Below are 24,642 nucleotides of genomic sequence, written 5' to 3'. Positions count from 1 at the left end.
TTGTCTTTGAAGGCACCTGTGGGGCTGGTGGTGTGAAAATCAGGCCAGAGTGGACATGAGTGCTAGGCTTAGGCTTAGGGTTAGGGTTAGGGTTAGGGTTAGGAGAGAGAGAAAGGCTAGAGGCCCAGGTGGAGTGGGGCTGCAGAGGACTTGCCAAAGGCAATGCGGCAAAGCCCCAAGATTGCTCCCAAGACAACTTTGTCTTGCAAGGCGCCTATGGAGGTGGTGGTGTAAAATTCAGGCCAGGGCGGAGATGAGGCCTGGGGCTAGGGTTAGGGTTAGGGTTAGGGTTCGGGTTAGGAGGAAGAGAGAGCCCTGAGCGCCAAGTCCAGTGGGGCTGCAAAGGGCAGGCCAAAGGCAGTGCGGGCCTGCCCCAAGGTTGCTGCCAGGACTACTTTGTCTTTGAAGGCACCTGTGGGGCTGGTGGTGTGAAAATCAGGCCAGAGTGGACATGAGTCCTAGGCTTAGGCTTAGGCTTAGGCTTAGGGTTAGGGTTAGGAGAGAGAGAAAGGCTAGAGGCCCAGGTGGAGTGGGGCTGCAGAGGACTTGCCAAAGGCAATGCGGCAAAGCCCCAAGATTGCTCCCAAGACAGCTTTGTCTTGTAAGGCGCCTATGGAGGTAGTGGTGTAAAATTCAGGCCAGGGCAGAGATGAGGCCTGGGGCTAGGGTTAGGGTTAGGGTTAGGGTTCAGGTTAGGAGGAAGAGAGAGCCCCGAGCGCCAAGTCCAGTGGGGCTGCAAAGGGCAGGCCAAAGGCAGTGCGGGCCTGCCCCAAGGTTGCTGCCAGGACTACTTTGTCTTTGAAGGCACCTGTGGGGCTGGTGGTGTGAAAATCAGGCCAGAGTGGACATGAGTGCTAGGCTTAGGCTTAGGCTTAGGCTTAGGGTTAGGGTTAGGAGAGAGAGAAAGGCTAGAGGCCCAGGTGGAGTGGGGCTGCAGAGGGCTTGCCAAAGGCAATGCGGCAAAGCCCCAAGATTGCTCCCAAGACAGCTTTGTCTTGTAAGGCGCCTATGGAGGTGGTGGTGTAAAATTCAGGCCAGGGCGAAGATGAGGCCTGGGGCTAGGGTTAGGGTTAGGGTTCGGGTTAGGAGGAAGAGAGAGCCCCGAGCACCAAGTCCAGTGGGGCTGCAAAGGGCAGGCCAAAGGCAGTGCGGGCCTGCCCCAAGGTTGCTGCCAGGACTACTTTGTCTTTGAAGGCACCTGTGGGGCTGGTGGTGTGAAAATCAGGCCAGAGTGGAGATGAGTGCTAGGCTTAGGCTTAGGCTTAGGGTTAGGGTTAGGGTTAGGAGAGAGAGAAAGCCTAGAGGCCCAGGTGGAGTGGGGCTGCAGAGGACTTGCCAAAGGCAATGCGGCAAAGCCCCAAGATTGCTCCCAAGACAACTTTGTCTTGTAAGGCGCCTATGGAGGTGGTGGTGTAAAATTCAGGCCAGGGCGGAGATGAGGCCTGGGGCTAGAGTTAGGGTTAGGGTTAGGGTTCGTGTTAGGAGGAAGAGAGAGCCCCGAGCGCCAAGTCCAGTGGGGCTGCAAAGGGCAGGCCAAAGGCAGTGCGGGCCTGCCCCAAGGTTGCTGCCAGGACTACTTTGTCTTTGAAGGCACCTGTGGGGCTGGTGGTGTGAAAATCAGGCCAGAGTGGACATGAGTGCTAGGCTTAGGCTTAGGCTTAGGGTTAGGGTTAGGGTTAGGAGAGAGAGAAAGCCTAGAGGCCCAGGTGGAGTGGGGCTGCAGAGGACTTGCCAAAGGCAATGCGGCAAAGCCCCAAGATTGCTCCCAAGACAACTTTGTCTTGCAAGGCGCCTATGGAGGTGGTGGTGTAAAATTCAGGCCAGGGCGGAGATGAGGCCTGGGGCTAGGGTTAGGGTTAGGGTTAGGGTTCGGGTTAGGAGGAAGAGAGAGCCCTGAGCGCCAAGTCCAGTGGGGCTGCAAAGGGCAGGCCAAAGGCAGTGCGGGCCTGCCCCAAGGTTGCTGCCAGGACTACTTTGTCTTTGAAGGCACCTGTGGGGCTGGTGGTGTGAAAATCAGGCCAGAGTGGACATGAGTGCTAGGCTTAGGCTTAGGCTTAGGGTTAGGGTTAGGGTTAGGAGAGAGAGAAAGGCTAGAGGCCCAGGTGGAGTGGGGCTGCAGAGGACTTGCCAAAGGCAATGCGGCAAAGCCCCAAGATTGCTCCCAAGACAGCTTTGTCTTGTAAGGCGCCTATGGAGGTGGTGGTGTAAAATTCAGGCCAGGGCAGAGATGAGGCCTGGGGCTAGGGTTAGGGTTAGGGTTAGGGTTCAGGTTAGGAGGAAGAGAGAGCCCCGAGCGCCAAGTCCAGTGGGGCTGCAAAGGGCAGGCCAAAGGCAGTGCGGGCCTGCCCCAAGGTTGCTGCCAGGACTACTTTGTCTTTGAAGGCACCTGTGGGGCTGGTGGTGTGAAAATCAGGCCAGAGTGGACATGAGTGCTAGGCTTAGGCTTAGGCTTAGGCTTAGGGTTAGGGTTAGGAGAGAGAGAAAGGCTAGAGGCCCAGGTGGAGTGGGGCTGCAGAGGACTTGCCAAAGGCAATGCGGCAAAGCCCCAAGATTGCTCCCAAGACAGCTTTGTCTTGTAAGGCGCCTATGGAGGTGGTGGTGTAAAATTCAGGCCAGGGCGAAGATGAGGCCTGGGGCTAGGGTTAGGGTTAGGGTTCGGGTTAGGAGGAAGAGAGAGCCCCGAGCACCAAGTCCAGTGGGGCTGCAAAGGGCAGGCCAAAGGCAGTGCGGGCCTGCCCCAAGGTTGCTGCCAGGACTACTTTGTCTTTGAAGGCACCTGTGGGGCTGGTGGTGTGAAAATCAGGCCAGAGTGGAGATGAGTGCTAGGCTTAGGCTTAGGCTTAGGGTTAGGGTTAGGGTTAGGAGAGAGAGAAAGCCTAGAGGCCCAGGTGGAGTGGGGCTGCAGAGGACTTGCCAAAGGCAATGCGGCAAAGCCCCAAGATTGCTCCCAAGACAGCTTTGTCTTGTAAGGCGCCTATGGAGGTGGTGGTGTAAAATTCAGGCCAGGGCAGAGATGAGGCCTGGGGCTAGGGTTAGGGTTAGGGTTAGGGTTCAGGTTCAGGTTAGGAGGAAGAGAGAGCCCCGAGCGCCAAGTCCATTGGGGCTGCAAAGGGCAGGCCAAAGGCAGTGCGGGCCTGCCCCAAGGTTGCTGCCAGGACTACTTTGTCTTTGAAGGCACCTGTGGGGCTGGTGGTGTGAAAATCAGGCCAGAGCAGAGATGAGTGCTAGGCTTAGGGTTAGGGTTAGGGTTAGGGTTAGGAGAGAGAGAAAGGCTAGAGGCCCAGGTGGAGTGGGGCTGCAGAGGACTTGCCAAAGGCAATGCGGCAAAGCCCCAAGATTGCTCCCAAGACAGCTTTGTCTTGTAAGGCGCCTATGGAGGTGGTGGTGTAAAATTCAGGCCAGGGCAGAGATGAGGCCTGGGGCTAGGGTTAGGGTTAGGGTTAGGGTTAGGGTTCAGGTTAGGAGGAAGAGAGAGCCCCGAGCGCCAAGTCCAGTGGGGCTGCAAAGGGCAGGCCAAAGGCAGTGCGGGCCTGCCCCAAGGTTGCTGCCAGGACTACTTTGTCTTTGAAGGCACCTGTGGGGCTGGTGGTGTGAAAATCAGGCCAGAGTGGACATGAGTGCTAGGCTTAGGCTTAGGCTTAGGCTTAGGGTTAGGGTTAGGAGAGAGAGAAAGCCTAGAGGCCCAGGTGGAGTGGGGCTGCAGAGGACTTGCCAAAGGCAATGCGGCAAAGCCCCAAGATTGCTCCCAAGACAGCTTTGTCTTGTAAGGCGCCTATGGAGGTGGTGGTGTAAAATTCAGGCCAGGGCGGAGATGAGGCCTGGGGCTAGGCTTAGGGTTAGGGTTAGGGTTCAGGTTAGGAGGAAGAGAGAGCCCTGAGCGCCAAGTCCAGTGGGGCTGCAAAGGGCAGGCCAAAGGCAGTGCGGGCCTGCCCCAAGGTTGCTGCCAGGACTACTTTGTCTTTGAAGGCACCTGTGGGGCTGGTGGTGTGAAAATCAGGCCAGAGTGGACATGAGTGCTAGGCTTAGGCTTAGGCTTAGGGTTAGGGTTAGGGTTAGGAGAGAGAGAAAGGCTAGAGGCCCAGGTGGAGTGGGGCTGCAGAGGACTTGCCAAAGGCAATGCGGCAAAGCCCCAAGATTGCTCCCAAGACAGCTTTGTCTTGTAAGGCGCCTATGGAGGTGGTGGTGTAAAATTCAGGCCAGGGCAGAGATGAGGCCTGGGGCTAGGGTTAGGGTTAGGGTTAGGGTTCAGGTTAGGAGGAAGAGAGAGCCCCGAGCGCCAAGTCCAGTGGGGCTGCAAAGGGCAGGCCAAAGGCAGTGCGGGCCTGCCCCAAGGTTGCTGCCAGGACTACTTTGTCTTTGAAGGCACCTGTGGGGCTGGTGGTGTGAAAATCAGGCCAGAGTGGAGATGAGTGCTAGGCTTAGGCTTAGGGTTAGGGTTAGGGTTAGGGTTAGGAGAGAGAGAAAGGCTAGAGGCCCAGGTGGAGTGGGGCTGCAGAGGACTTGCCAAAGGCAATGCGGCAAAGCCCCAAGATTGCTCCCAAGACAGCTTTGTCTTGTAAGGCGCCTATGGAGGTGGTGGTGTAAAATTCAGGCCAGGGCAGAGATGAGGCCTGGGGCTAGGGTTAGGGTTAGGGTTCGGGTTAGGGTTCAGGTTAGGAGGAAGAGAGAGCCCCGAGCGCCAAGTCCAGTGGGGCTGCAAAGGGCAGGCCAAAGGCAGTGCGGGCCTGCCCCAAGGTTGCTGCCAGGACTACTTTGTCTTTGAAGGCACCTGTGGGGCTGGTGGTGTGAAAATCAGGCCAGAGTGGACATGAGTGCTAGGCTTAGGCTTAGGGTTAGGGTTAGGGTTAGGGTTAGGAGAGAGAGAAAGGCTAGAGGCCCAGGTGGAGTGGGGCTGCAGAGGACTTGCCAAAGGCAATGCGGCAAAGCCCCAAGATTGCTCCCAAGACAGCTTTGTCTTGCAAGGCGCCTATGGAGGTGGTGGTGTAAAATTCAGGCCAGGGCAGAGATGAGGCCTGGGGCTAGGGTTAGGGTTAGGGTTAGGGTTCGTGTTAGGAGGAAGAGAGAGCCCCGAGCGCCAAGTCCAGTGGGGCTGCAAAGGGCAGGCCAAAGGCAGTGCGGGCCTGCCCCAAGGTTGCTGCCAGGACTACTTTGTCTTTGAAGGCACCTGTGGGGCTGGTGGTGTGAAAATCAGGCCAGAGTGGACATGAGTGCTAGGCTTAGGCTTAGGCTTAGGCTTAGGGTTAGGGTTAGGAGAGAGAGAAAGCCTAGAGGCCCAGGTGGAGTGGGGCTGCAGAGGACTTGCCAAAGGCAATGCGGCAAAGCCCCAAGATTGCTCCCAAGACAGCTTTGTCTTGTAAGGCGCCTATGGAGGTGGTGGTGTAAAATTCAGGCCAGGGCGGAGATGAGGCCTGGGGCTAGGGTTAGGGTTAGGGTTAGGGTTCGGGTTAGGAGGAAGAGAGATCCCCGAGCGCCAAGTCCAGTGGGGCTGCAAAGGGCAGGCCAAAGGCAGTGCGGGCCTGCCCCAAGGTTGCTGCCAGGACTACTTTGTCTTTGAAGGCACCTGTGGGGCTGGTGGTGTGAAAATCAGGCCAGAGTGGACATGAGTGCTAGGCTTAGGCTTAGGCTTAGGGTTAGGGTTAGGGTTAGGGTTAGGAGAGAGAGAAAGGCTAGAGGCCCAGGTGGAGTGGGGCTGCAGAGGACTTGCCAAAGGCAATGCGGCAAAGCCCCAAGATTGCTCCCAAGACAGCTTTGTCTTGTAAGGCGCCTATGGAGGTGGTGGTGTAAAATTCAGGCCAGGGCAGAGATGAGGCCTGGGGCTAGGGTTAGGGTTAGGGTTAGGGTTCAGGTTAGGAGGAAGAGAGAGCCCCGAGCGCCAAGTCCAGTGGGGCTGCAAAGGGCAGGCCAAAGGCAGTGCGGGCCTGCCCCAAGGTTGCTGCCAGGACTACTTTGTCTTTGAAGGCACCTGTGGGGCTGGTGGTGTGAAAATCAGGCCAGAGTGGACATGAGTGCTAGGCTTAGGCTTAGGGTTAGGGTTAGGGTTAGGGTTAGGAGAGAGAGAAAGGCTAGAGGCCCAGGTGGAGTGGGGCTGCAGAGGACTTGCCAAAGGCAATGCGGCAAAGCCCCAAGATTGCTCCCAAGACAGCTTTGTCTTGTAAGGCGCCTATGGAGGTGGTGGTGTAAAATTCAGGCCAGGGCGGAGATGAGGCCTGGGGCTAGGCTTAGGGTTAGGGTGCGGGTTAGGAGGAAGAGAGAGCCCCGAGCACCAAGTCCAGTGGGGCTGCAAAGGGCAGGCCAAAGGCAGTGCGGGTCTGCCCCAAGGTTGCTGCCAGGACTACTTTGTCTTTGAAGGCACCTGTGGGGCTGGTGGTGTGAAAATCAGGCCAGAGCGGAGATGAGTGCTAGGCTTAGGCTTAGGCTTAGGGTTAGGGTTAGGGTTAGGAGAGAGAGAAAGGCTAGAGGCCCAGGTGGAGTGGGGCTGCAGAGGACTTGCCAAAGGCAATGCGGCAAAGCCCCAAGATTGCTCCCAAGACAGCTTTGTCTTGTAAGGCGCCTATGGAGGTGGTGGTGTAAAATTCAGGCCAGGGCAGAGATGAGGCCTGGGGCTAGGGTTAGGGTTAGGGTTAGGGTTAGGGTTAGGAGAGAGAGAAAGGCTAGAGGCCCAGGTGGAGTGGGGCTGCAGAGGACTTGGCAAAGGCAATGCGGCAAAGCCCCAAGATTGCTCCCAAGACAGCTTTGTCTTGTAAGGCGCCTATGGAGGTGGTGGTGTAAAATTCAGGCCAGGGCGGAGATGAGGCCTGGGGCTAGAGTTAGGGTTAGGGTTAGGGTTCGTGTTAGGAGGAAGAGAGAGCCCCGAGCGCCAAGTCCAGTGGGGCTGCAAAGGGCAGGCCAAAGGCAGTGCGGGCCTGCCCCAAGGTTGCTGCCAGGACTACTTTGTCTTTGAAGGCACCTGTGGGGCTGGTGGTGTGAAAATCAGGCCAGAGTGGACATGAGTGCTAGGCTTAGGCTTAGGCTTAGGGTTAGGGTTAGGGTTAGGAGAGAGAGAAAGGCTAGAGGCCCAGGTGGAGTGGGGCTGCAGAGGACTTGCCAAAGGCAATGCGGCAAAGCCCCAAGATTGCTCCCAAGACAGCTTTGTCTTGTAAGGCGCCTATGGAGGTGGTGGTGTAAAATTCAGGCCAGGGCAGAGATGAGGCCTGGGGCTAGGGTTAGGGTTAGGGTTAGGGTTAGGGTTCAGGTTAGGAGGAAGAGAGAGCCCCGAGCGCCAAGTCCAGTGGGGCTGCAAAGGGCAGGCCAAAGGCAGTGCGGGCCTGCCCCAAGGTTGCTGCCAGGACTACTTTGTCTTTGAAGGCACCTGTGGGGCTGGTGGTGTGAAAATCAGGCCAGAGTGGACATGAGTGCTAGGCTTAGGCTTAGGCTTAGGGTTAGGGTTCGGGTTAGGAGAGAGAGAAAGGCTAGAGGCCCAGGTGGAGTGGGGCTGCAGAGGACTTGCCAAAGGCAATGCGGCAAAGCCCCAAGATTGCTCCCAAGACAGCTTTGTCTTGCAAGGCGCCTATGGAGGTGGTGGTGTAAAATTCAGGCCAGGGCAGAGATGAGGCCTGGGGCTAGGGTTAGGGTTAGGGTTAGGGTTCAGGTTAGGAGGAAGAGAGAGCCCCGAGCGCCAAGTCCAGTGGGGCTGCAAAGGGCAGGCCAAAGGCAGTGCGGGCCTGCCCCAAGGTTGCTGCCAGGACTACTTTGTCTTTGAAGGCACCTGTGGGGCTGGTGGTGTGAAAATCAGGCCAGAGTGGACATGAGTGCTAGGCTTAGGCTTAGGGTTAGGGTTAGGGTTAGGGTTAGGAGAGAGAGAAAGGCTAGAGGCCCAGGTGGAGTGGGGCTGCAGAGGACTTGCCAAAGGCAATGCGGCAAAGCCCCAAGATTGCTCCCAAGACAGCTTTGTCTTGTAAGGCGCCTATGGAGGTGGTGGTGTAAAATTCAGGCCAGGGCGGAGATGAGGCCTGGGGCTAGGGTTAGGGTTAGGGTTAGGGTTCGGGTTAGGAGGAAGAGAGATCCCCGAGCGCCAAGTCCAGTGGGGCTGCAAAGGGCAGGCCAAAGGCAGTGCGGGCCTGCCCCAAGGTTGCTGCCAGGACTACTTTGTCTTTGAAGGCACCTGTGGGGCTGGTGGTGTGAAAATCAGGCCAGAGTGGACATGAGTGCTAGGCTTAGGCTTAGGCTTAGGGTTAGGGTTAGGGTTAGGAGAGAGAGAAAGCCTAGAGGCCCAGGTGGAGTGGGGCTGCAGAGGACTTGCCAAAGGCAATGCGGCAAAGCCCCAAGATTGCTCCCAAGACAACTTTGTCTTGCAAGGCGCCTATGGAGGTGGTGGTGTAAAATTCAGGCCAGGGCGGAGATGAGGCCTGGGGCTAGGGTTAGGGTTAGGGTTAGGGTTCGTGTTAGGAGGAAGAGAGAGCCCTGAGCGCCAAGTCCAGTGGGGCTGCAAAGGGCAGGCCAAAGGCAGTGCGGGCCTGCCCCAAGGTTGCTGCCAGGACTACTTTGTCTTTGAAGGCACCTGTGGGGCTGGTGGTGTGAAAATCAGGCCAGAGTGGACATGAGTGCTAGGCTTAGGCTTAGGCTTAGGGTTAGGGTTAGGGTTAGGAAAGAGAGAAAGGCTAGAGGCCCAGGTGGAGTGGGGCTGCAGAGGACTTGCCAAAGGCAATGCGGCAAAGCCCCAAGATTGCTCCCAAGACAGCTTTGTCTTGTAAGGCGCCTATGGAGGTGGTGGTGTAAAATTCAGGCCAGGGCAGAGATGAGGCCTGGGGCTAGGGTTAGGGTTAGGGTGCGGGTTAGGAGGAAGAGAGAGCCCCGAGCGCCAAGTCCAGTGGGGCTGCAAAGGGCAGGCCAAAGGCAGTGCGGGCCTGCCCCAAGGTTGCTGCCAGGACTACTTTGTCTTTGAAGGCACCTGTGGGGCTGGTGGTGTGAAAATCAGGCCAGAGTGGAGATGAGTGCTAGGCTTAGGCTTAGGGTTAGGGTTAGGGTTAGGGTTAGGAGAGAGAGAAAGGCTAGAGGCCCAGGTGGAGTGGGGCTGCAGAGGACTTGCCAAAGGCAATGCGGCAAAGCCCCAAGATTGCTCCCAAGACAGCTTTGTCTTGCAAGGCGCCTATGGAGGTGGTGGTGTAAAATTCAGGCCAGGGCAGAGATGAGGCCTGGGGCTAGGGTTAGGGTTAGGGTTAGGGTTCAGGTTAGGAGGAAGAGAGAGCCCCGAGCGCCAAGTCCAGTGGGGCTGCAAAGGGCAGGCCAAAGGCAGTGCGGGCCTGCCCCAAGGTTGCTGCCAGGACTACTTTGTCTTTGAAGGCACCTGTGGGGCTGGTGGTGTGAAAATCAGGCCAGAGTGGACATGAGTGCTAGGCTTAGGCTTAGGCTTAGGCTTAGGGTTAGGGTTAGGAGAGAGAGAAAGCCTAGAGGCCCAGGTGGAGTGGGGCTGCAGAGGACTTGCCAAAGGCAATGCGGCAAAGCCCCAAGATTGCTCCCAAGACAGCTTTGTCTTGTAAGGCGCCTATGGAGGTGGTGGTGTAAAATTCAGGCCAGGGCGGAGATGAGGCCTGGGGCTAGGGTTAGGGTTAGGGTTAGGGTTCGGGTTAGGAGGAAGAGAGATCCCCGAGCGCCAAGTCCAGTGGGGCTGCAAAGGGCAGGCCAAAGGCAGTGCGGGCCTGCCCCAAGGTTGCTGCCAGGACTACTTTGTCTTTGAAGGCACCTGTGGGGCTGGTGGTGTGAAAATCAGGCCAGAGTGGACATGAGTGCTAGGCTTAGGCTTAGGCTTAGGGTTAGGGTTAGGAGAGAGAGAAAGGCTAGAGGCCCAGGTGGAGTGGGGCTGCAGAGGACTTGCCAAAGGCAATGCGGCAAAGCCCCAAGATTGCTCCCAAGACAACTTTGTCTTGCAAGGCGCCTATGGAGGTGGTGGTGTAAAATTCAGGCCAGGGCGGAGATGAGGCCTGGGGCTAGGGTTAGGGTTAGGGTTAGGGTTCGTGTTAGGAGGAAGAGAGAGCCCTGAGCGCCAAGTCCAGTGGGGCTGCAAAGGGCAGGCCAAAGGCAGTGCGGGCCTGCCCCAAGGTTGCTGCCAGGACTACTTTGTCTTTGAAGGCACCTGTGGGGCTGGTGGTGTGAAAATCAGGCCAGAGTGGACATGAGTGCTAGGCTTAGGCTTAGGCTTAGGCTTAGGGTTAGGGTTAGGAGAGAGAGAAAGGCTAGAGGCCCAGGTGGAGTGGGGCTGCAGAGGACTTGCCAAAGGCAATGCGGCAAAGCCCCAAGATTGCTCCCAAGACAGCTTTGTCTTGTAAGGCGCCTATGGAGGTGGTGGTGTAAAATTCAGGCCAGGGCAGAGATGAGGCCTGGGGCTAGGGTTAGGGTTAGGGTGCGGGTTAGGAGGAAGAGAGAGCCCCGAGCACCAAGTCCAGTGGGGCTGCAAAGGGCAGGCCAAAGGCAGTGCGGGCCTGCCCCAAGGTTGCTGCCAGGACTACTTTGTCTTTGAAGGCACCTGTGGGGCTGGTGGTGTGAAAATCAGGCCAGAGTGGACATGAGTGCTAGGCTTAGGCTTAGGCTTAGGGTTAGGGTTAGGGTTAGGAGAGAGAGAAAGCCTAGAGGCCCAGGTGGAGTGGGGCTGCAGAGGACTTGCCAAAGGCAATGCGGCAAAGCCCCAAGATTGCTCCCAAGACAGCTTTGTCTTGTAAGGCGCCTATGGAGGTGGTGGTGTAAAATTCAGGCCAGGGCAGAGATGAGGCCTGGGGCTAGGGTTAGGGTTAGGGTTAGGGTTAGGGTTAGGAGAGAGAGAAAGGCTAGAGGCCCAGGTGGAGTGGGGCTGCAGAGGGCTTGCCAAAGGCAATGCGGCAAAGCCCCAAGATTGCTCCCAAGACAGCTTTGTCTTGTAAGGCGCCTATGGAGGTGGTGGTGTAAAATTCAGGCCAGGGCAGAGATGAGGCCTGGGGCTAGGGTTAGGGTTAGGGTTAGGGTTCAGGTTAGGAGGAAGAGAGAGCCCCGAGCGCCAAGTCCAGTGGGGCTGCAAAGGGCAGGCCAAAGGCAGTGCGGGCCTGCCCCAAGGTTGCTGCCAGGACTACTTTGTCTTTGAAGGCACCTGTGGGGCTGGTGGTGTGAAAATCAGGCCAGAGTGGACATGAGTGCTAGGCTTAGGCTTAGGGTTAGGGTTAGGGTTAGGGTTAGGAGAGAGAGAAAGGCTAGAGGCCCAGGTGGAGTGGGGCTGCAGAGGACTTGCCAAAGGCAATGCGGCAAAGCCCCAAGATTGCTCCCAAGACAGCTTTGTCTTGTAAGGCGCCTATGGAGGTGGTGGTGTAAAATTCAGGCCAGGGCGGAGATGAGGCCTGGGGCTAGGCTTAGGGTTAGGGTGCGGGTTAGGAGGAAGAGAGAGCCCCGAGCACCAAGTCCAGTGGGGCTGCAAAGGGCAGGCCAAAGGCAGTGCGGGTCTGCCCCAAGGTTGCTGCCAGGACTACTTTGTCTTTGAAGGCACCTGTGGGGCTGGTGGTGTGAAAATCAGGCCAGAGCGGAGATGAGTGCTAGGCTTAGGCTTAGGCTTAGGGTTAGGGTTAGGGTTAGGAGAGAGAGAAAGGCTAGAGGCCCAGGTGGAGTGGGGCTGCAGAGGACTTGCCAAAGGCAATGCGGCAAAGCCCCAAGATTGCTCCCAAGACAGCTTTGTCTTGTAAGGCGCCTATGGAGGTGGTGGTGTAAAATTCAGGCCAGGGCAGAGATGAGGCCTGGGGCTAGGGTTAGGGTTAGGGTTAGGGTTAGGGTTAGGAGAGAGAGAAAGGCTAGAGGCCCAGGTGGAGTGGGGCTGCAGAGGACTTGGCAAAGGCAATGCGGCAAAGCCCCAAGATTGCTCCCAAGACAGCTTTGTCTTGTAAGGCGCCTATGGAGGTGGTGGTGTAAAATTCAGGCCAGGGCGGAGATGAGGCCTGGGGCTAGAGTTAGGGTTAGGGTTAGGGTTCGTGTTAGGAGGAAGAGAGAGCCCCGAGCGCCAAGTCCAGTGGGGCTGCAAAGGGCAGGCCAAAGGCAGTGCGGGCCTGCCCCAAGGTTGCTGCCAGGACTACTTTGTCTTTGAAGGCACCTGTGGGGCTGGTGGTGTGAAAATCAGGCCAGAGTGGAGATGAGTGCTAGGCTTAGGCTTAGGCTTAGGGTTAGGGTTAGGGTTAGGAGAGAGAGAAAGGCTAGAGGCCCAGGTGGAGTGGGGCTGCAGAGGACTTGCCAAAGGCAATGCGGCAAAGCCCCAAGATTGCTCCCAAGACAGCTTTGTCTTGTAAGGCGCCTATGGAGGTGGTGGTGTAAAATTCAGGCCAGGGCGGAGATGAGGCCTGGGGCTAGGGTTAGGGTTAGGGTTAGGGTTCAGGTTAGGAGGAAGAGAGAGCCCCGAGCGCCAAGTCCAGTGGGGCTGCAAAGGGCAGGCCAAAGGCAGTGCGGGCCTGCCCCAAGGTTGCTGCCAGGACTACTTTGTCTTTGAAGGCACCTGTGGGGCTGGTGGTGTGAAAATCAGGCCAGAGTGGACATGAGTGCTAGGCTTAGGGTTAGGGTTAGGGTTCGGGTTAGGAGAGAGAGAAAGGCTAGAGGCCCAGGTGGAGTGGGGCTGCAGAGGACTTGCCAAAGGCAATGCGGCAAAGCCCCAAGATTGCTCCCAAGACAGCTTTGTCTTGTAAGGCGCCTATGGAGGTGGTGGTGTAAAATTCAGGCCAGGGCAGAGATGAGGCCTGGGGCTAGGGTTAGGGTTAGGGTTAGGGTTAGGGTTCAGGTTAGGAGGAAGAGAGAGCCCCGAGCGCCAAGTCCAGTGGGGCTGCAAAGGGCAGGCCAAAGGCAGTGCGGGCCTGCCCCAAGGTTGCTGCCAGGACTACTTTGTCTTTGAAGGCACCTGTGGGGCTGGTGGTGTGAAAATCAGGCCAGAGTGGACATGAGTGCTAGGCTTAGGCTTAGGGTTAGGGTTAGGGTTAGGGTTAGGAGAGAGAGAAAGGCTAGAGGCCCAGGTGGAGTGGGGCTGCAGAGGACTTGCCAAAGGCAATGCGGCAAAGCCCCAAGATTGCTCCCAAGACAGCTTTGTCTTGCAAGGCGCCTATGGAGGTGGTGGTGTAAAATTCAGGCCAGGGCAGAGATGAGGCCTGGGGCTAGGGTTAGGGTTAGGGTTAGGGTTCAGGTTAGGAGGAAGAGAGAGCCCCGAGCGCCAAGTCCAGTGGGGCTGCAAAGGGCAGGCCAAAGGCAGTGCGGGCCTGCCCCAAGGTTGCTGCCAGGACTACTTTGTCTTTGAAGGCACCTGTGGGGCTGGTGGTGTGAAAATCAGGCCAGAGTGGACATGAGTGCTAGGCTTAGGCTTAGGGTTAGGGTTAGGGTTAGGGTTAGGAGAGAGAGAAAGGCTAGAGGCCCAGGTGGAGTGGGGCTGCAGAGGACTTGCCAAAGGCAATGCGGCAAAGCCCCAAGATTGCTCCCAAGACAGCTTTGTCTTGTAAGGCGCCTATGGAGGTGGTGGTGTAAAATTCAGGCCAGGGCGGAGATGAGGCCTGGGGCTAGGGTTAGGGTTAGGGTTAGGGTTCGGGTTAGGAGGAAGAGAGATCCCCGAGCGCCAAGTCCAGTGGGGCTGCAAAGGGCAGGCCAAAGGCAGTGCGGGCCTGCCCCAAGGTTGCTGCCAGGACTACTTTGTCTTTGAAGGCACCTGTGGGGCTGGTGGTGTGAAAATCAGGCCAGAGTGGACATGAGTGCTAGGCTTAGGCTTAGGCTTAGGGTTAGGGTTAGGGTTAGGAGAGAGAGAAAGCCTAGAGGCCCAGGTGGAGTGGGGCTGCAGAGGACTTGCCAAAGGCAATGCGGCAAAGCCCCAAGATTGCTCCCAAGACAACTTTGTCTTGCAAGGCGCCTATGGAGGTGGTGGTGTAAAATTCAGGCCAGGGCGGAGATGAGGCCTGGGGCTAGGGTTAGGGTTAGGGTTAGGGTTCGTGTTAGGAGGAAGAGAGAGCCCTGAGCGCCAAGTCCAGTGGGGCTGCAAAGGGCAGGCCAAAGGCAGTGCGGGCCTGCCCCAAGGTTGCTGCCAGGACTACTTTGTCTTTGAAGGCACCTGTGGGGCTGGTGGTGTGAAAATCAGGCCAGAGTGGACATGAGTGCTAGGCTTAGGCTTAGGCTTAGGGTTAGGGTTAGGGTTAGGAAAGAGAGAAAGGCTAGAGGCCCAGGTGGAGTGGGGCTGCAGAGGACTTGCCAAAGGCAATGCGGCAAAGCCCCAAGATTGCTCCCAAGACAGCTTTGTCTTGTAAGGCGCCTATGGAGGTGGTGGTGTAAAATTCAGGCCAGGGCAGAGATGAGGCCTGGGGCTAGGGTTAGGGTTAGGGTGCGGGTTAGGAGGAAGAGAGAGCCCCGAGCGCCAAGTCCAGTGGGGCTGCAAAGGGCAGGCCAAAGGCAGTGCGGGCCTGCCCCAAGGTTGCTGCCAGGACTACTTTGTCTTTGAAGGCACCTGTGGGGCTGGTGGTGTGAAAATCAGGCCAGAGTGGAGATGAGTGCTAGGCTTAGGCTTAGGGTTAGGGTTAGGGTTAGGGTTAGGAGAGAGAGAAAGGCTAGAGGCCCAGGTGGAGTGGGGCTGCAGAGGACTTGCCAAAGGCAATGCGGCAAAGCCCCAAGATTGCTCCCAAGACAGCTTTGTCTTGCAAGGCGCCTATGGAGGTGGTGGTGTAAAATTCAGGCCAGGGCAGAGATGAGGCCTGGGGCTAGGGTTAGGGTTAGGGTTAGGGTTCAGGTTAGGAGGAAGAGAGAGCCCCGAGCGCCAAGTCCAGTGGGGCTGCAAAGGGCAGGCCAAAGGCAGTGCGGGCCTGCCCCAAGGTTGCTGCCAGGACTACTTTGTCTTTGAAGGCACCTGTGGGGCTGGTGGTGTGAAAATCAGGCCAGAGTGGACATGAGTGCTAGGCTTAGGCTTAGGCTTAGGCTTAGGGTTAGGGTTAGGAGAGAGAGAAAGCCTAGAGGCCCAGGTGGAGTGGGGCTGCAGAGGACTTGCCAAAGGCAATGCGGCAAAGCCCCAAGATTGCTCCCAAGACAGCTTTGTCTTGTAAGGCGCCTATGGAGGTGGTGGTGTAAAATTCAGGCCAGGGCGGAGATGAGGCCTGGGGCTAGGGTTAGGGTTAGGGTTAGGGTTCGGGTTAGGAGGAAGAGAGATCCCCGAGCGCCAAGTCCAGTGGGGCTGCAAAGGGCAGGCCAAAGGCAGTGCGGGCCTGCCCCAAGGTTGCTGCCAGGACTACTTTGTCTTTGAAGGCACCTGTGGGGCTGGTGGTGTGAAAATCAGGCCAGAGTGGACATGAGTGCTAGGCTTAGGCTTAGGCTTAGGGTTAGGGTTAGGAGAGAGAGAAAGGCTAGAGGCCCAGGTGGAGTGGGGCTGCAGAGGACTTGCCAAAGGCAATGCGGCAAAGCCCCAAGATTGCTCCCAAGACAACTTTGTCTTGCAAGGCGCCTATGGAGGTGGTGGTGTAAAATTCAGGCCAGGGCGGAGATGAGGCCTGGGGCTAGGGTTAGGGTTAGGGTTAGGGTTCGTGTTAGGAGGAAGAGAGAGCCCTGAGCGCCAAGTCCAGTGGGGCTGCAAAGGGCAGGCCAAAGGCAGTGCGGGCCTGCCCCAAGGTTGCTGCCAGGACTACTTTGTCTTTGAAGGCACCTGTGGGGCTGGTGGTGTGAAAATCAGGCCAGAGTGGACATGAGTGCTAGGCTTAGGCTTAGGCTTAGGCTTAGGGTTAGGGTTAGGAGAGAGAGAAAGGCTAGAGGCCCAGGTGGAGTGGGGCTGCAGAGGACTTGCCAAAGGCAATGCGGCAAAGCCCCAAGATTGCTCCCAAGACAGCTTTGTCTTGTAAGGCGCCTATGGAGGTGGTGGTGTAAAATTCAGGCCAGGGCAGAGATGAGGCCTGGGGCTAGGGTTAGGGTTAGGGTGCGGGTTAGGAGGAAGAGAGAGCCCCGAGCACCAAGTCCAGTGGGGCTGCAAAGGGCAGGCCAAAGGCAGTGCGGGCCTGCCCCAAGGTTGCTGCCAGGACTACTTTGTCTTTGAAGGCACCTGTGGGGCTGGTGGTGTGAAAATCAGGCCAGAGTGGACATGAGTGCTAGGCTTAGGCTTAGGCTTAGGGTTAGGGTTAGGGTTAGGAGAGAGAGAAAGCCTAGAGGCCCAGGTGGAGTGGGGCTGCAGAGGACTTGCCAAAGGCAATGCGGCAAAGCCCCAAGATTGCTCCCAAGACAGCTTTGTCTTGTAAGGCGCCTATGGAGGTGGTGGTGTAAAATTCAGGCCAGGGCAGAGATGAGGCCTGGGGCTAGGGTTAGGGTTAGGGTTAGGGTTAGGGTTAGGAGAGAGAGAAAGGCTAGAGGCCCAGGTGGAGTGGGGCTGCAGAGGGCTTGCCAAAGGCAATGCGGCAAAGCCCCAAGATTGCTCCCAAGACAACTTTGTCTTGTAAGGCACCTATGGAGGTGGTGGTGTAAAATTCAGGCCAGGGCAGAGATGAGGCCTGGGGCTAGGGTTAGGGTTAGGGTTAGGGTTCAGGTTAGGAGGAAGAGAGAGCCCCGAGCGCCAAGTCCAGTGGGGCTGCAAAGGGCAGGCCAAAGGCAGTGCGGGCCTGCCCCAAGGTTGCTGCCAGGACTACTTTGTCTTTGAAGGCACCTGTGGGGCTGGTGGTGTGAAAATCAGGCCAGAGTGGACATGAGTGCTAGGCTTAGGCTTAGGCTTAGGCTTAGGGTTAGGGTTAGGAGAGAGAGAAAGCCTAGAGGCCCAGGTGGAGTGGGGCTGCAGAGGACTTGCCAAAGGCAATGCGGCAAAGCCCCAAGATTGCTCCCAAGACAGCTTTGTCTTGTAAGGCGCCTATGGAGGTGGTGGTGTAAAATTCAGGCCAGGGCGGAGATGAGGCCTGGGGCTAGGGTTAGGGTTAGGGTTAGGGTTCGGGTTAGGAGGAAGAGAGAGCCCTGAGCGCCAAGTCCAGTGGGGCTGCAAAGGGCAGGCCAAAGGCAGTGCGGGCCTGCCCCAAGGTTGCTGCCAGGACTACTTTGTCTTTGAAGGCACCTGTGGGGCTGGTGGTGTGAAAATCAGGCCAGAGTGGACATGAGTGCTAGGCTTAGGCTTAGGCTTAGGGTTAGGGTTAGGGTTAGGAGAGAGAGAAAGGCTAGAGGCCCAGGTGGAGTGGGGCTGCAGAGGACTTGCCAAAGGCAATGCGGCAAAGCCCCAAGATTGCTCCCAAGACAGCTTTGTCTTGTAAGGCGCCTATGGAGGTGGTGGTGTAAAATTCAGGCCAGGGCAGAGATGAGGCCTGGGGCTAGGGTTAGGGTTAGGGTTAGGGTGCGGGTTAGGAGGAAGAGAGAGCCCCGAGCGCCAAGTCCAGTGGGGCTGCAAAGGGCAGGCCAAAGGCAGTGCGGGCCTGCCCCAAGGTTGCTGCCAGGACTACTTTGTCTTTGAAGGCACCTGTGGGGCTGGTGGTGTGAAAATCAGGCCAGAGTGGACATGAGTGCTAGGCTTAGGCTTAGGGTTAGGGTTAGGCTTAGGGTTAGGAGAGAGAGAAAGGCTAGAGGCCCAGGTGGAGTGGGGCTGCAGAGGACTTGCCAAAGGCAATGCGGCAAAGCCCCAAGATTGCTCCCAAGACAGCTTTGTCTTGTAAGGCGCCTATGGAGGTGGTGGTGTAAAATTCAGGCCAGGGCAGAGATGAGGCCTGGGGCTAGGGTTAGGGTTAGGGTTAGGGTTAGGGTTCAGGTTAGGAGGAAGAGAGAGCCCCGAGCGCCAAGTCCAGTGGGGCTGCAAAGGGCAGGCCAAAGGCAGTGCGGGCCTGCCCCAAGGTTGCTGCCAGGACTACTTTGTCTTTGAAGGCACCTGTGGGGCTGGTGGTGTGAAAATCAGGCCAGAGTGGACATGAGTGCTAGGCTTAGGGTTAGGGTTAGGGTTAGGAGAGAGAGAAAGGCTAGAGGCCCAGGTGGAGTGGGGCTGCAGAGGACTTGCCAAAGGCAATGCGGCAAAGCCCCAAGATTGCTCCCAAGACAGCTTTGTCTTGTAAGGCGCCTATGGAGGTGGTGGTGTAAAATTCAGGCCAGGGCGAAGATGAGGCCTGGGGCTAGGCTTAGGGTTAGGGTGCGGGTTAGGAGGAAGAGAGAGCCCCGAGCACCAAGTCCAGTGGGGCTGCAAAGGGCAGGCCAAAGGCAGTGCGGGCCTGCCCCAAGGTTGCTGCCAGGACTACTTTGTCTTTGAAGGCACCTGTGGGGCTGGTGGTGTGAAAATCAGGCCAGAGCGGAGATGAGTGCTAGGCTTAGGCTTAGGCTTAGGGTTAGGGTTAGGGTTAGGAGAGAGAGAAAGGCTAGAGGCCCAGGTGGAGTGGGGCTGCAGAGGACTTGCCAAAGGCAATGCGGCAAAGCCCCAAGATTGCTCCCAAGACAGCTTTGTCTTGTAAGGCGCCTATGGAGGTGGTGGTGTAAAATTCAGGCCAGGGCAGAGATGAGGCCTGGGGCTAGGGTTAGGGTTAGGGTTAGGGTTAGGGTTAGGGTTAGGAGAGAGAGAAAGGCTAGAGGCCCAGGTGGAGTGGGGCTGCAGAGGACTTGCCAAAGGCAATGCGGCAAAGCCCCAAGATTGCTCCCAAGACAGCTTTGTCTTGTAAGGCGCCTATGGAGGTGGTGGTGTAAAATTCAGGCCAGGGCAGAGATGAGGCCTGGGGCTAGGGTTAGGGTTAGGGTTAGGGTTAGGAGAGAGAGAAAGGCTAGAGGCCCAGGTGGAGTGGGGCTGCAGAGGGCTTGCCAAAGGCAATGCGGCAAAGCCCCAAGATTGCTCCCAAGACAACTTTGTCTTGTAAGGCACCTATGGAGGTGGTGGTGTAAAATTCAGGCCAGGGCAGAGATGAGGCCTGGGTCTAGGGTTAGGGTTAGGGTTAGGGTTCGTGTTAGGAGGAAGAGAGAGCCCCGAGCGCCAAGTCCAGTGGGGCTGCAAAGGGCAGGCCAAAGGCAGTGCGGGCCTGCCCCAAGGTTGCTGCCAGGACTACTTTGTCTTTGAAGGCACCTGTGGGGCTGGTGGTGTGAAAATCAGGCCAGAGTGGACATGAGTGCTAGGCTTAGGCTTAGGCTTAGGCTTAGGGTTAGGGTTAGGAGAGAGAGAAAGCCTAGAGGCCCAGGTGGAGTGGGGCTGCAGAGGACTTGCCAAAGGCAATGCGGCAAAGCCCCAAGATTGCTCCCAAGACAGCTTTGTCTTGTAAGGCGCCTATGGAGGTGGTGGTGTAAAATTCAGGCCAGGGCGGAGATGAGGCCTGGGGCTAGGGTTAGGGTTAGGGTTAGGGTTCGGGTTAGGAGGAAGAGAGATCCCCGAGCGCCAAGTCCAGTGGGGCTGCAAAGGGCAGGCCAAAGGCAGTGCGGGCCTGCCCCAAGGTTGCTGCCAGGACTACTTTGTCTTTGAAGGCACCTGTGGGGCTGGTGGTGTGAAAATCAGGCCAGAGTGGACATGAGTGCTAGGCTTAGGCTTAGGGTTAGGGTTAGGGTTAGGAGAGAGAGAAAGGCTAGAGGCCCAGGTGGAGTGGGGCTGCAGAGGACTTGCCAAAGGCAATGCGGCAAAGCCCCAAGATTGCTCCCAAGACAACTTTGTCTTGCAAGGCGCCTATGGAGGTGGTGGTGTAAAATTCAGGCCAGGGCGGAGATGAGGCCTGGGGCTAGGGTTAGGGTTAGGGTTAGGGTTCGTGTTAGGAGGAAGAGAGAGCCCTGAGCGCCAAGTCCAGTGGGGCTGCAAAGGGCAGGCCAAAGGCAGTGCGGGCCTGCCCCAAGGTTGCTGCCAGGACTACTTTGTCTTTGAAGGCACCTGTGGGGCTGGTGGTGTGAAAATCAGGCCAGAGTGGACATGAGTGCTAGGCTTAGGCTTAGGCTTAGGGTTAGGGTTAGGGTTAGGAGAGAGAGAAAGGCTAGAGGCCCAGGTGGAGTGGGGCTGCAGAGGACTTGCCAAAGGCAATGCGGCAAAGCCCCAAGATTGCTCCCAAGACAGCTTTGTCTTGTAAGGCGCCTATGGAGGTGGTGGTGTAAAATTCAGGCCAGGGCAGAGATGAGGCCTGGGGCTAGGGTTAGGGTTAGGGTTAGGGTTAGGGTTCAGGTTAGGAGGAAGAGAGAGCCCCGAGCGCCAAGTCCAGTGGGGCTGCAAAGGGCAGGCCAAAGGCAGTGCGGGCCTGCCCCAAGGTTGCTGCCAGGACTACTTTGTCTTTGAAGGCACCTGTGGGGCTGGTGGTGTGAAAATCAGGCCAGAGTGGACATGAGTGCTAGGCTTAGGCTTAGGGTTAGGGTTAGGGTTAGGGTTAGGAGAGAGAGAAAGGCTAGAGGCCCAGGTGGAGTGGGGCTGCAGAGGACTTGCCAAAGGCAATGCGGCAAAGCCCCAAGATTGCTCCCAAGACAGCTTTGTCTTGCAAGGCGCCTATGGAGGTGGTGGTGTAAAATTCAGGCCAGGGCAGAGATGAGGCCTGGGGCTAGGGTTAGGGTTAGGGTTAGGGTTCAGGTTAGGAGGAAGAGAGAGCCCCGAGCGCCAAGTCCAGTGGGGCTGCAAAGGGCAGGCCAAAGGCAGTGCGGGCCTGCCCCAAGGTTGCTGCCAGGACTACTTTGTCTTTGAAGGCACCTGTGGGGCTGGTGGTGTGAAAATCAGGCCAGAGTGGACATGAGTGCTAGGCTTAGGCTTAGGCTTAGGGTTAGGGTTAGGGTTAGGAGAGAGAGAAAGGCTAGAGGCCCAGGTGGAGTGGGGCTGCAGAGGACTTGCCAAAGGCAATGCGGCAAAGCCCCAAGATTGCTCCCAAGACAGCTTTGTCTTGTAAGGCGCCTATGGAGGTGGTGGTGTAAAATTCAGGCCAGGGCGGAGATGAGGCCTGGGTCTAGGGTTAGGGTTAGGGTTAGGGTTCGGGTTAGGAGGAAGAGAGATCCCCGAGCGCCAAGTCCAGTGGGGCTGCAAAGGGCAGGCCAAAGGCAGTGCGGGCCTGCCCCAAGGTTGCTGCCAGGACTACTTTGTCTTTGAAGGCACCTGTGGGGCTGGTGGTGTGAAAATCAGGCCAGAGTGGACATGAGTGCTAGGCTTAGGCTTAGGCTTAGGGTTAGGGTTAGGGTTAGGAGAGAGAGAAAGGCTAGAGGCCCAGGTGGAGTGGGGCTGCAGAGGACTTGCCAAAGGCAATGCGGCAAAGCCCCAAGATTGCTCCCAAGACAACTTTGTCTTGCAAGGCGCCTATGGAGGTGGTGGTGTAAAATTCAGGCCAGGGCGGAGATGAGGCCTGGGGCTAGGGTTAGGGTTAGGGTTAGGGTTCGTGTTAGGAGGAAGAGAGAGCCCTGAGCGCCAAGTCCAGTGGGGCTGCAAAGGGCAGGCCAAAGGCAGTGCGGGCCTGCCCCAAGGTTGCTGCCAGGACTACTTTGTCTTTGAAGGCACCTGTGGGGCTGGTGGTGTGAAAATCAGGCCAGAGTGGACATGAGTGCTAGGCTTAGGCTTAGGGTTAGGGTTAGGGTTAGGGTTAGGAAAGAGAGAAAGGCTAGAGGCCCAGGTGGAGTGGGGCTGCAGAGGACTTGCCAAAGGCAATGCGGCAAAGCCCCAAGATTGCTCCCAAGACAGCTTTGTCTTGTAAGGCGCCTATGGAGGTGGTGGTGTAAAATTCAGGCCAGGGCAGAGATGAGGCCTGGGGCTAGGGTTAGGGTTAGGGTGCGGGTTAGGAGGAAGAGAGAGCCCCGAGCGCCAAGTCCAGTGGGGCTGCAAAGGGCAGGCCAAAGGCAGTGCGGGCCTGCCCCAAGGTTGCTGCCAGGACTACTTTGTCTTTGAAGGCACCTGTGGGGCTGGTGGTGTGAAAATCAGGCCAGAGTGGAGATGAGTGCTAGGCTTAGGCTTAGGCTTAGGGTTAGGGTTAGGGTTAGGAGAGAGAGAAAGGCTAGAGGCCCAGGTGGAGTGGGGCTGCAGAGGACTTGCCAAAGGCAATGCGGCAAAGCCCCAAGATTGCTCCCAAGACAGCTTTGTCTTGCAAGGCGCCTATGGAGGTGGTGGTGTAAAATTCAGGCCAGGGCAGAGATGAGGCCTGGGGCTAGGGTTAGGGTTAGGGTTAGGGTTCAGGTTAGGAGGAAGAGAGAGCCCCGAGCGCCAAGTCCAGTGGGGCTGCAAAGGGCAGGCCAAAGGCAGTGCGGGCCTGCCCCAAGGTTGCTGCCAGGACTACTTTGTCTTTGAAGGCACCTGTGGGGCTGGTGGTGTGAAAATCAGGCCAGAGTGGACATGAGTGCTAGGCTTAGGCTTAGGCTTAGGGTTAGGGTTAGGGTTAGGAGAGAGAGAAAGGCTAGAGGCCCAGGTGGAGTGGGGCTGCAGAGGACTTGCCAAAGGCAATGCGGCAAAGCCCCAAGATTGCTCCCAAGACAGCTTTGTCTTGTAAGGCGCCTATGGAGGTGGTGGTGTAAAATTCAGGCCAGGGCGGAGATGAGGCCTGGGGCTAGGGTTAGGGTTAGGGTTAGGGTTCGGGTTAGGAGGAAGAGAGAGCCCCGAGCGCCAAGTCCAGTGGGGCTGCAAAGGGCAGGCCAAAGGCAGTGCGGGCCTGCCCCAAGGTTGCTGCCAGGACTACTTTGTCTTTGAAGGCACCTGTGGGGCTGGTGGTGTGAAAATCAGGCCAGAGTGGACATGAGTGCTAGGCTTAGGCTTAGGCTTAGGGTTAGGGTTAGGAGAGAGAGAAAGGCTAGAGGCCCAGGTGGAGTGGGGCTGCAGAGGACTTGCCAAAGGCAATGCGGCAAAGCCCCAAGATTGCTCCCAAGACAGCTTTGTCTTGTAAGGCGCCTATGGAGGTGGTGGTGTAAAATTCAGGCCAGGGCGGAGATGAGGCCTGGGGCTAGGGTTAGGGTTAGGGTTAGGGTTCGTGTTAGGAGGAAGAGAGAGCCCTGAGCGCCAAGTCCAGTGGGGCTGCAAAGGGCAGGCCAAAGGCAGTGCGGGCCTGCCCCAAGGTTGCTGCCAGGACTACTTTGTCTTTGAAGGCACCTGTGGGGCTGGTGGTGTGAAAATCAGGCCAGAGTGGACATGAGTGCTAGGCTTAGGCTTAGGCTTAGGCTTAGGGTTAGGGTTAGGAGAGAGAGAAAGGCTAGAGGCCCAGGTGGAGTGGGGCTGCAGAGGACTTGCCAAAGGCAATGCGGCAAAGCCCCAAGATTGCTCCCAAGACAGCTTTGTCTTGTAAGGCGCCTATGGAGGTGGTGGTGTAAAATTCAGGCCAGGGCAGAGATGAGGCCTGGGGCTAGGGTTAGGGTTAGGGTTCGTGTTAGGAGGAAGAGAGAGCCCCGAGCGCCAAGTCCAGTGGGGCTGCAAAGGGCAGGCCAAAGGCAGTGCGGGCCTGCCCCAAGGTTGCTGCCAGGACTACTTTGTCTTTGAAGGCACCTGTGGGGCTGGTGGTGTGAAAATCAGGCCAGAGTGGACATGAGTGCTAGGCTTAGGCTTAGGCTTAGGGTTAGGGTTAGGGTTAGGAGAGAGAGAAAGCCTAGAGGCCCAGGTGGAGTGGGGCTGCAGAGGACTTGCCAAAGGCAATGCGGCAAAGCCCCAAGATTGCTCCCAAGACAGCTTTGTCTTGTAAGGCGCCTATGGAGGTGGTGGTGTAAAATTCAGGCCAGGGCAGAGATGAGGCCTGGGGCTAGGGTTAGGGTTAGGGTTAGGGTTAGGGTTAGGAGAGAGAGAAAGGCTAGAGGCCCAGGTGGAGTGGGGCTGCAGAGGGCTTGCCAAAGGCAATGCGGCAAAGCCCCAAGATTGCTCCCAAGACAACTTTGTCTTGTAAGGCACCTATGGAGGTGGTGGTGTAAAATTCAGGCCAGGGCAGAGATGAGGCCTGGGGCTAGGGTTAGGGTTAGGGTTAGGGTTCAGGTTAGGAGGAAGAGAGAGCCCCGAGCGCCAAGTCCAGTGGGGCTGCAAAGGGCAGGCCAAAGGCAGTGCGGGCCTGCCCCAAGGTTGCTGCCAGGACTACTTTGTCTTTGAAGGCACCTGTGGGGCTGGTGGTGTGAAAATCAGGCCAGAGTGGACATGAGTGCTAGGCTTAGGCTTAGGCTTAGGGTTAGGGTTAGGGTTAGGAGAGAGAGAAAGCCTAGAGGCCCAGGTGGAGTGGGGCTGCAGAGGACTTGCCAAAGGCAATGCGGCAAAGCCCCAAGATTGCTCCCAAGACAGCTTTGTCTTGTAAGGCGCCTATGGAGGTGGTGGTGTAAAATTCAGGCCAGGGCGGAGATGAGGCCTGGGGCTAGGGTTAGGGTTAGGGTTCGGGTTCGGGTTAGGAGGAAGAGAGAGCCCTGAGCGCCAAGTCCAGTGGGGCTGCAAAGGGCAGGCCAAAGGCAGTGCGGGCCTGCCCCAAGGTTGCTGCCAGGACTACTTTGTCTTTGAAGGCACCTGTGGGGCTGGTGGTGTGAAAATCAGGCCAGAGTGGACATGAGTGCTAGGCTTAGGCTTAGGCTTAGGGTTAGGGTTAGGGTTAGGAGAGAGAGAAAGGCTAGAGGCCCAGGTGGAGTGGGGCTGCAGAGGACTTGCCAAAGGCAATGCGGCAAAGCCCCAAGATTGCTCCCAAGACAGCTTTGTCTTGTAAGGCGCCTATGGAGGTGGTGGTGTAAAATTCAGGCCAGGGCAGAGATGAGGCCTGGGGCTAGGGTTAGGGTTAGGGTTAGGGTGCGGGTTAGGAGGAAGAGAGAGCCCCGAGCGCCAAGTCCAGTGGGGCTGCAAAGGGCAGGCCA

This window comes from Struthio camelus, chromosome 4 (assembly GCF_040807025.1).
Source record: "Struthio camelus isolate bStrCam1 chromosome 4, bStrCam1.hap1, whole genome shotgun sequence".
In the NCBI taxonomy this organism is placed as follows: Eukaryota; Metazoa; Chordata; class Aves; order Struthioniformes; family Struthionidae; genus Struthio; species Struthio camelus.
This window is presented reverse-complemented; position numbering follows the sequence as displayed.